At 39.5% G+C, this 10,546-nt stretch overlaps 1 long non-coding RNA gene across 1 annotated transcript; it reads right to left on the bottom strand.

The window, feature by feature from the left end:
* Window positions 1–1,416: 1,416 nt before the first annotated feature.
* LOC128930135 (uncharacterized) lies at window positions 1,417–9,714 on the bottom strand. The gene is made up of 3 exons (XR_008477821.2): window positions 9,592–9,714; window positions 7,301–7,417; window positions 1,417–5,625 (listed from the first exon to the last, which is right to left on the bottom strand). It is a non-coding gene; the product is annotated as an uncharacterized LOC128930135 (long non-coding RNA).
* Between the last annotated feature and the right edge of the window lie 832 nt (window positions 9,715–10,546).

The raw sequence follows: 10,546 nt of genomic DNA, 5'->3' as shown, positions 1-10,546 counted from the left end.
AAAAAATGGCCAAAAGGTTGGTGGCTCACGCTCATGGTGGCTCACACCTGTAATGCCTGTGCTTTCGGAGGCCAAGGTGGGAGGATCACTTGAGGCCTGAAGTTTGAGACCAGCCTAGACTACATAACAAGACCCTATCTCAAAAAAATTTTTTAATTAGCTGGGTATGGTGGCAGGGACCTGTAGTCCTAGCTACTTGGAGTTTGAGGTGAGAGACTGTTTGAGCCCAGGAGTTCAAGGTTTCAGTTAGCTATGATCATGCCACTGCACTCCAGCCTGGGCAACAGAGTGAGACCCTGTCTCTGAAAAATAAACCAAAAAAAACAAAAACTGAAAACAAGAGAAAAAAGAAAAAAAATGACCAAAAAAGTTAAATAGACATTTCTCCAAATAAAATACAGGAATAACTAATAAACACATGGGAAAAAATGCTCTAATCATTAGTCATTATGGAGATAAAATCCAAAACCAAATTAAGATACAATTACACTCTTACTAGAATAGCAATAATTAAAAGACAGACGACAATCAGTATTGATGAGAATGTGGAGAAATAGAACTCTCATACGTATGGGAATGGAAAACGGTGGAGCCACTTTAGAAAATAGCATGGCAGCTTCTCATAAAGTTAAACACATATTTACCATACAACCTAGCAATTCCACATTAGATATCTACACAAGAGAAATGCAAACACATTTCCATGCAAAGGCTTATGTATTCATGGTCTTAGTATCCCGAAACTGAAAATAATCCAAGTGTTCATCAACTGATGAAAGAATAAATAAAATATACTATGTCCATGCAATGGAATACTATTCAAAGAATGAAAAGTAGCAGACTATTGATATATGCTGCAACATAGATAAACCTTAAAAACATTATTCTAGGTTAAAGAAGCCACATACAAAACATACATGCAGATTGAGCATCCTTAACCAAAATTCTTGCAACCAGAAGTGTTTCACATTTCATATTTTTTTTTCAGATTTTGGAACATATGCATATACAAAATGAGATATCTTGGAGATGGGACCCAAGTTTAAACACGAAATTCATTTATGTTTCATATATACCGTATACACATAGCTTAAAGGTACACTGAATCATCAGAAAGCACAGGTGTCACTATCTCAGCCACCCATGTGGACAATCTGTGGTTGTTTGGCATCACTGCGTTTCCTGAGTCTAAATGTAAATGCTACCAACAAGCAATCACGTCCTTTTACTTATTCACACATAAGTACTTAACAGCAAAAAAATATGATTTATCTTTAATACCATGAAAAATGTGTTCAGGGTAACTAAGCATAGTAGCATCACCAGAATCCCTGTAGCAGCTGTCAGACAACAGCAGCAACAAACAACAGGCTTTGAGTCTCCGCCTGCAGTACTGTGTTCTGATTAAAAGGTTACTGTACTCTGTTTTTGTTTTTTTTTTTTTTTTTTTTTTTTGTAAAAAAAAAGAAACATCAGAAGCAGTTGAAGGACCAGGAAATGCGTGCCCTAGCAATGAGGAGGCGTTCTTCTGGATAGATTTTTAAAATGTTTCCTTAAGTCATCGGCCTCACTAACAGTGTTTTTTGTCATAAAAATCTCTCATTTTATAAACTGACATGATTTCTTGTTCTTTTGTGAATGCACCCTGCTCTAGTCCTTCAGTAAGCCCGTTGCATGTTTTCAGTATGTTCTCTTAGACAGTGCAGTGCAGTGTTAGTAATGTCATCTTCGTTGTTATTATTGTTGCCATCACCTCAATTCGGAACCATTTCCGCTATTTCACCATCAATCAGTGAATGAACAACTAGAGGCTTATTATGAATGTCAAAACATCTGAAATATCTACTTCTTCCAACTTACATCTGAAGATATATTTTTTGCATATGTAAGGAGGTTAGATATCATTTTTTTCTCACTTGAAATAGGGAATCCTTCAAAGTCACCCACCTTGTTCATCATCATTACTGAACGTCATTGCAGGCCAGAGGTTGTGCCAGAAACGTATAACTGTGTCTTTAATCACTGCGTTCCAAGCATTGGCAACAGCACACACAGCATCCATCATGGTGAACTTCTTCTGGAAAGCTTCCACGCCGACACCTCTGTTCACTGCTGCTAGCATGCTGTTAAAAAAAAGTTTATATGTTTCCTTTTCATTGATCTAAGGATACATGGTCAACTAATTGTGTCACATCTGGGGGAAAGTCCATGGCATAAACACTATTTTGATGAGAGTTTCAGCTGGAGGATGAGCAGAACAGTTGTCAAGGAATAACAGACGCTTCCAGTTATCATCTAGTCCAGCTTCCCTACAGTGAGCACAAGCTACTGGGACAAAACATTTTGAAACCAATCAGAAAAGATGTTCCTTGCGATACAAGCCTCTTTGTTAGCATAATAATGGACAGGTAAGAAATTCACTTCTTGAAAACGTCGAGGATGCAAGCTTTTGACTATCACAGCAAGTTTATACCAACATGTGCCTGCTTCATTAGCACATCCCAGTAGAGTTATTCTGTTCTTGGCTTCCTTAATTCTTATAGGGGTGTCTCATCAGTCATAGGCAATGTCTTTCTGGGGAAATAACACCAAAAGAGTGGTGTTTCATCAGTATTATCAGCTTGTTCTGGTGTCAGATTTTAATCAGTGATGACATTGGCAAACTTGTCAATAAATTTTTCCACTGCTTCATGATCAGCAGATGCTTTATCACTACAAATCTTTAAAAATACAATGCCACGTCATTTCTTAAATTTCTGCAGCCAGCTTGTCGAATATTCACAATTCCATTCCATTTTCAGTACCCTGATAGAGCTTTGCTTGCTTCACCGTCAGCACAGTTAAGTGGCATGTGATCACTGCAACGCTGATGGATCCACTCTTTCAATACACGATCGAGATCTTCATTTTAAACCGTATACAGGGTTTTCCTATTTTTAACAAATTCTGCTCATCACTTTGAGCATGAAAATTCCACAGTTTATCCTTGTTTTCATACATGGTGATCATTCCAACACCATACCCTTCAGTAAGACATTTCACACTTACACTGCTGTTCAGTGTCTGTTCTACAGACAAACATGAATGTGTTCTTTTTTTCTTATTACTATTACCCACATGCAGACCTTTTGAAATTTTCAACAATATCTTTATACTGCAGAGCATAGAATAAGCGAAAAAACACAGTGAGTTATGCATGTCATCTTGGCTTCCTCTGGGGCATGATGGGGAACTTGCTATTGGAACATTCGGCCTGCACCTGTCAATTTATCACCCTTCGTGAGTGTGCCTGTATGTGGGAATCTGGGCATTGGGTAGAAAAGACATATTGCAGCTGATGGGGGCTGGGTGGCTCTATTTTCTCTTGGGGAGGCTAAATAAGCTGTATGTGACATGCCTGCATTTTGACTGACTGAAACTCATCATGTGAATGAGGTCATGTGTGAAATTTTCCACTTGTGGTGTGCATGTGTAATGAAATCAGGCATCTTTTTTGTTCTTATTTATGGTGTCATGTCATGCTCAAAACATTTCACATTTTGACTATTTTGGATGTTGGGATAAGGAATGAGCAACCTATATTGTTTGGTTCCATTGATATAAAATGTCCAGAAAAGGCAAAACGATAGATATGGAAAACAGATCAGTGGTTTCCTGGGGTTGAAAGTTGAAGCAGAATTGATTGCAAATGGGCACAAAGAAGCATTTTAGGCTGGCAGAAATGTTCTAAAACTGGATTGTGATGATGAGACCATACAACTCTATACATTTATTAAAAATCATTGAATTATACACTCACAATTGGTGAACTTTTTGGTATGAAAATTGTACTTCAATACAACTTTTTAAAAGAGGCTATGTGGCTTGGATCATAGGTCTCAGAGGAGAGATGGTAAGAAGTAATAACAGATGGCAGAGGCTTTACAATAACAGGAAGCAGGTAAATGGGATGATCTGGGTTTTGATCTGGAGTCACTACATGGGTCACTACATAGGTCAATAGACCAATGAAGAAAATTCTTGTGCTTCAGTTTTCCACCATGGACTATTCTTATAAAATACTCTTATATTCTTAACCCTTTATTTTATGAATCCCATGAGGGCAGAGACATTTGTCTGGTTTTTTCACAGCTCTTCACCCAGGGCTTGTCATTTAGTAGGCCATCAATAAATATCTGTTGAATGACTAAAGAGCTGAAGAGCTGACAACCTGGGGATAGAAAAGTACCTGTGAGTGGCACTCAAGCCAGGTAGCTCTTCTAAGGCACTCAGAGTGTCACGCTAGAGACCCTTTAACCTGGATCACTTATGAGACTCAGGATGCTGTGCTCCTACACACCAGGTCGACCCCAGTTTTCCATCCCATTAGCAATACTTCACCACATCTCATGCCCATGTGTTTCAATTGGAGACCAGGCAATATTTCACCCCATGCTTTCCTATCTGAACTTTTTTTTAAAGCTCAATGTTAAAACAAATTAGTAGAAAACACCTCAAACTCACATCATTTGCTCAGCTCTTGCTATCCTGATTGCCATATTTTTCCCTTTATCTTTGGAATTTTGCTCCATTCTTTTGCATTTCTGACAAATAGAACAGAACGTCTCTGGATTGACACCTTGAGAACCTCCTTCTAAAAACCCAGCAATGAAAAGCATAACACAATTTTTTTTTTTTTTAAGAACTGAAGTCTCACTCTGTCACCCAGGCTGGAGTGCAATGGCATGATCATAGCTTACTGCAACCTCAAATTCTTGGATTCGAGTGATCCTCCTGCCTTAGCCTCTTGAGTAGTTGGGACTACAGGTGCTTGCCACCTGTCTGGCTAATTAATTTTTATTTTGTGTAGAGATAGGGTCTCGCTATGTTAGGCCAGGCTGGTCTAGAAGTTCTGGCCTCAAGGGATCCTGCTTTTGGAAGGCTTTAGCCACCCAAAGCTCTGGGATTACAGGTGTGAGCCTCTGTGCCTGACCTAAAAATGTTTTTTAAATGTTTTTAAAAGACCCACCATGCTTTACTGAGAGCATGGTTTCCTTCTATCTCCTGTTGCATTACCAGTCCATTGAGTTGTTTCACCCTACTCTGGAAGATGCATTGTCTACAGCTGCACCTGGCCCAACAGCCCACTAGAAAGGCTCTGATTTAGATCCTGCTGGGGGACCACCTATAATGCTAAGCTTGTTGTCTTGCCAGTGGTCTCCCAGACTATATAAATATCTGGAGACTTGTTTCTCATTAAATTTTAATAAGGCAAGAAAAAGAAAACCAGAACAACCCTAATGTAAAATTCCTATATGTTTGTCCCTTTAGCAGCATCTGGATTTTTATCTTTTAATGTATTTTATATACTCTTACCACACCTCCACACACACACACACACACACACACACACACACACACACACACACACATTCCCTTTTCATTTTCCTTGCCTGCTTGTTTATGTTTAGTTTCCAACCGTAAGTATTGGAGCTGAATTCTGTATTCCATCTATTAGTGTCATCACAGAAGACATCACATCTTCCCGAGCTCATTTATCATTCCTCCTCCTCTCTCAGCATCCTTTTAAATATGCGAAGTCTCTCACAGTATCGTGGTCCCAGCAGCAGTCATAGCCACACTTGTCTGCAAAGGAAATAAGGGAAAGATTGCAAGAATATGATATGAATACATAGTGTGCCTTGGAATCATGGACTCATTCATTTTTCATATGTCCAGAAAATTTTTACTAAATTCCTAATGTGTGAAGGTCACTGTGGGAGTGCTTCAAGGAATGCTAAGATATAAAACACAGTCTTTACCTCCAAGAAATTGCCACCAAGTAGTAGAGATAAAACATATGGAAGAAGAGGGCAGGGGATGACAAATGCTATGCACCAGAGTGGGGCTTCAAAGGAGAGGAAGGAGGTGGATGCTGGAGGTGGACAGGAGAGTGGCTTGGCGGTGGCATTTAAACAGGATCTTAAAAGATGAGTATGGTTTGAAAAATAGAGAAAGGGAGGCAGAGGAGAAGAAATTCTAGGGCAAGGGAGCAACATGAACAAAACCATGGAAATGAAGAGCTTATACTGTGTTTGAGGATAAGACCAAGAGTAGGGGCTCCTCCTTCATCAGAAGCACCCAGAAAGCAGAGCAACAACCCAGGTGTCCAAGTCTCCCCCAGAGATTCTGCTGCAGTGCTCTTTCCACTTCTCTCTGGAGCTGACTGAATAAGTGAATAGTAGAGCTATTAATGAACAAATGAAAGTCAAACATTTTTTGAGATGAGGTTGATGGATTTATTTTATTTATTTTACATTTAATGAATGCATACTTTATTATATGTCTTTAAATCTTTCACCAAAGTTCATTTATTCAATTTATATTTTCTATTGCAGGGGAAAGTCACATGACTTCCATGGGACTTGGATACTTTTGCTTTATGGATCTCTTTGTCCCAAAAATATTAAAATTATGTTATATAACTATGTTGGTATAATTATGAATACAATCCAATTTGGATTATGTTCTTTTTTCTTTTGATTGAAAAAGAAATTAAAACATCCTGGACCTCTAGAAGCATGTGGGACCTAGGTGCTGCACTTCCCATATCTAATGGGTAAGTTGGCCCTGTGAGTAGTAAAAAGTTTTTAAAGATTTAATAGAAAGCAAGGCTAGACAAACAGTATGGGAAAAGATTATAGAAGGCCTTGTACACCAGATTTTGAGTTTAGTAAATTTGAACTTTATTTAGGAGGCAATAAAAATCACAGAGAAAGTCTGAGCTAAAGAATGACATTTCAATATGGCAGAGCCATTATAGGAAGAAGAATCTGCAAGAGAAAAGAAGAAGATGCTGGTCAGGAAAGCTCCAGAATGTGGTCCAGACTCCACAAGATGAAAAGGGATTGAACTGTGGGTGATAGTGATGCTTGTTTTGCTGGAAGAGCAAAAGCTGACCTGAGAAAATATGTGAATTTCTCTTACAACCAACTCTCTGGGGAGGGTGGATTCAAAGATGGCTGTGTTTCTGAACCAGAACTGGGAGAATGTGTGATCAGGAACAGAAATAGCATCATCCAGAGAAGCCAGATTTGGTGGGGAATATGATGGGGTTGGTTTGGGAGATGTTTTGGGGAAGGGATACTAGCTGAACAACCAAATGGAACATCTTCGCAGCCAGGCACTTAGAAACATAAATCTGGAATTCTAGAGCACCAACATTTTAAACAATGTTCAAGTAACTTCAAGGTTCTTTAAATCACAGTACATGAATGATAAATCAACAAAGAACATTTCTAACCAACCATTCAAATATTACCTCCTCTTTGTGCTGGCTGATTTGTCCCAGTAATTATCTCCAGTTAAGGGGATCCCCCAAGTCTCCTGCTTCTTCATTCGTCTTAGCCAAGGAAAAGAGAGATTCAAATAAATTCTTCTGTAATAGAAAGTAAACGTTAGGTTTGATGAGTTCACTCTTATTGTCAATGGGCTCTAGTTAAATGAGCTAACTGGTCATGATGGGTAACTGGTTATAGATGGTTAGCATTATAGTTTTAATTAATAGAGGCTTAAAATATTTTTTTTTTCTGTAAACCTGATTAGCAAGCTGAGGCTTGCAGCATTTCAACAGATCCCAGCCAAAAAGAAGGTTGGGGTAAGGTCAATTTCAGCATTAGAGGGCAAGAAACAATTGGAGTTCATGTCTTCTAGTCTCAATGTTTATACCCTGTGAGATAGATGCAACAGTGGGCAATTTCTCCTAAGCTCCATCCGTACCCTAAGCTACCAGGCTGCTGTGAATTTTTCACATGAGAACCAGGCTACATTATAACACTAGAGTGATGGGAATATATGCTATCCCTCTAGGTGAAATCTGAGCAATCTACCCATACCTTATAAAATTCTTCTGACACATTCACACTTTTACTTTTTACCAGGAAACCAGGACATGAAATCACAGGCGTCAGTGTCTTCTGTTTGTAAAATGGAGGAAATATTAGTGGATAGCTCATGGGATGGCAGTGAAAATTAGTTAATTGCTGTACAGCACTTTCAAGAGTACCTAGTTCATAGTAAACGCTCAATACATGTTAGCTTTTTGGTTTTTATTATGGTCACTCTCATCCAGAGTCCGTCTGGTATCTACTACATTTTATTTCCTGAAAATGGAAATTATACATTATCTGCATCAAAATCACTTAAAGGGCATGTTGAACATAGATTACTGGTCCCCACCCTAAACCAGTGGAATAGAGAACTCTGGGAATGGAGACCAGAAATCTGCATTTGAACAATTATTTTATTTTATTTTACTTTAAGTTCTGGGGTGCATGTGCAGATCTTGCAGGACTGTTACACAGGTATACACATGCTATGGTGGTTTGCTGCCTCCACCCTCCCATCACCTACATTAGGTATTTCTCATAATGTTATTTCTCCCCCATCTCCCCACTCCCACTATCCCTCCCCTAGTCCCCCACCCCCCAACAGACCCCAGTGTGTGTGACAGTCCCCTCCCTGTATCCATGTGTTGAACAATTAAAAAAAAATAATTTCAACTTATATTTTAGATTCAGGGGTACATGTGTAGATTTGTTATATGAGTATATTGCATGATGCTGAGGTTTCAGATATGAATAATCCCATCACCCAGTAGTGAGTGTAGCACCCAACAGTTGGATCTTAGTCTCTCTGGAGTTTGGAACCACCAGTCTACTGGGTTTACGTAAAGTACGGATGGAATTTTCCTCCTTGGCCTCCATGTCCTGCTACCTGGACCAGATATGCCATGTATTCCAACATCTAGAACCCCAAGACCTGAGACCTGCTGATTGCTCAAAGCATGGTGGGGGCTTCGTCGGTCTAACGTCCATAAGAACACTCTGAAGACCCTCTGACTCCTGTTCCACCCCTCAGTCTTGTTCTAGAACCTACATCATGATCTGTTATGGTCAATTCCCAGCCTGCGGTCACTGGAGGAAGCCTGCCACAGTGATCAGTTTTCCTAGAAGGAGCTTTGTTTAGAGAGCCTGCTGATGCTTTGAATTTATCTTTCACCACGTCAGTCATGTCACATACACAACACATATGATTCCTGCTGCCTCCTGACTGTGAAGTATCTGATTCCCTGGCACATCACCATATCAGATGACTCATTTTGAAATGTAACTCCACTGCATGAGACATTTGAATTTAACCCATCAGAGTAAACTCACTGCAGAGCAGCTGTTGCATGTCTCATATTTCAAGTATAAGAATCTTGCCACATCATCATCATAGCAATCACAGTACAAAATAACAAATCCTGAGATGTCTGTAGGACTTTATGGCTGGTTGTCAAAGAACTTCCACACTTATCTGGCATGCTCACAATGGGAGTTAAAAAACATGAGCATCTCTTCTGCTTTATAGAAAATGGAACATGAAGTTGTTATGGGCTGGGTGTGGTAGATCACACCTGTAATCACAGCACTTTGGGAGGCTGAGGCAGGTGGATCATTGAGGTCAGGATTCAAGACCTGCCTAGCCAACATGATGAAACCCCATCTCTACTAAAAATAAAAAATTAACCAGGTGTGGTGGTACATAACCAGGTGTGGTGGTACATACCTGTAATCCTAGCTACTCAGAAGGCTGAAGCAGGAGAATGGCTTGAATCTGGGAGGTGTAGGTTGCAGTGAGCTGAGATGACACCACCACTGCACTCCAGCTGGGTGACAGAGCAACATCCTGTCTCAAAATAATAATAATAATTATTATGAAACTTAATTCAATTTACCTAACAGATTAAAGGCTAACATGGCATGTGCTTCTCAATGCAATGCTCTGACCCCTTGGTGTGGGTTTGTCCTGCCACCCCACACTGCTTCCAGCCACTGTATCACCAGGGTAGAGAGAGATTAGGAGCACCAGCTTTGGGTCCACTCTTCGAATCTTGAGTCCATCACTCACCTAGCTTTGTGATGTTGAGAAAGGCCACTTCATGGGGGTAAGGTAAAGATTCAAGGTAAAGCACTGTGCCTAGCATACAGTTAACACTCCATGGTTTTTACATGTTACTATCATTGCTGTTATTAACTACAGATGTTGCTGCCATCAGTGATGATGGTTCTGACCAAAATGGCTAAGATTCTGGTAGGACCCTGTCTCCTCTCCTACACACCTTTTGTGGGTAAGAGAGAAAAATGGTTATTATGTTCCATATTTGTCTTTCTTTGCTTTGATAAGATAGAGAAATCCTTTGAAACTTATTCTCCAATTGTCAAGAACATTAGACTAAGTTATTACTGTATGATATTATGTTTGACACAGGAAATATAATTTTTTTTTTAATCCTAGAGAACCAAATTTAAACTTTATCCTTGTCCCAACTCAAATGAGTTCAGTTACTCTATTTTGTTCCATTAACTTTGTGGCTAGTGTTAAAAACACTAAGTGCTTAAGAGAAACACTCGATCAAATGAGTGGGTGTGCTATGATCAGGCAAGGAAGAGACGTTGTATGAACTTCTGTGATACCTGCTTGGCTTGATGAACTGGTCCCTGACTGATTTCTCAGTAATAGG

This window comes from Callithrix jacchus, chromosome 18, assembly GCF_049354715.1.
Source record: "Callithrix jacchus isolate 240 chromosome 18, calJac240_pri, whole genome shotgun sequence".
Classification (NCBI taxonomy): Eukaryota; Metazoa; Chordata; class Mammalia; order Primates; family Cebidae; genus Callithrix; species Callithrix jacchus.
The sequence above is the reverse complement of the archived record's forward strand: the minus strand, read 5'-3'. Positions and strand labels throughout refer to the sequence as shown.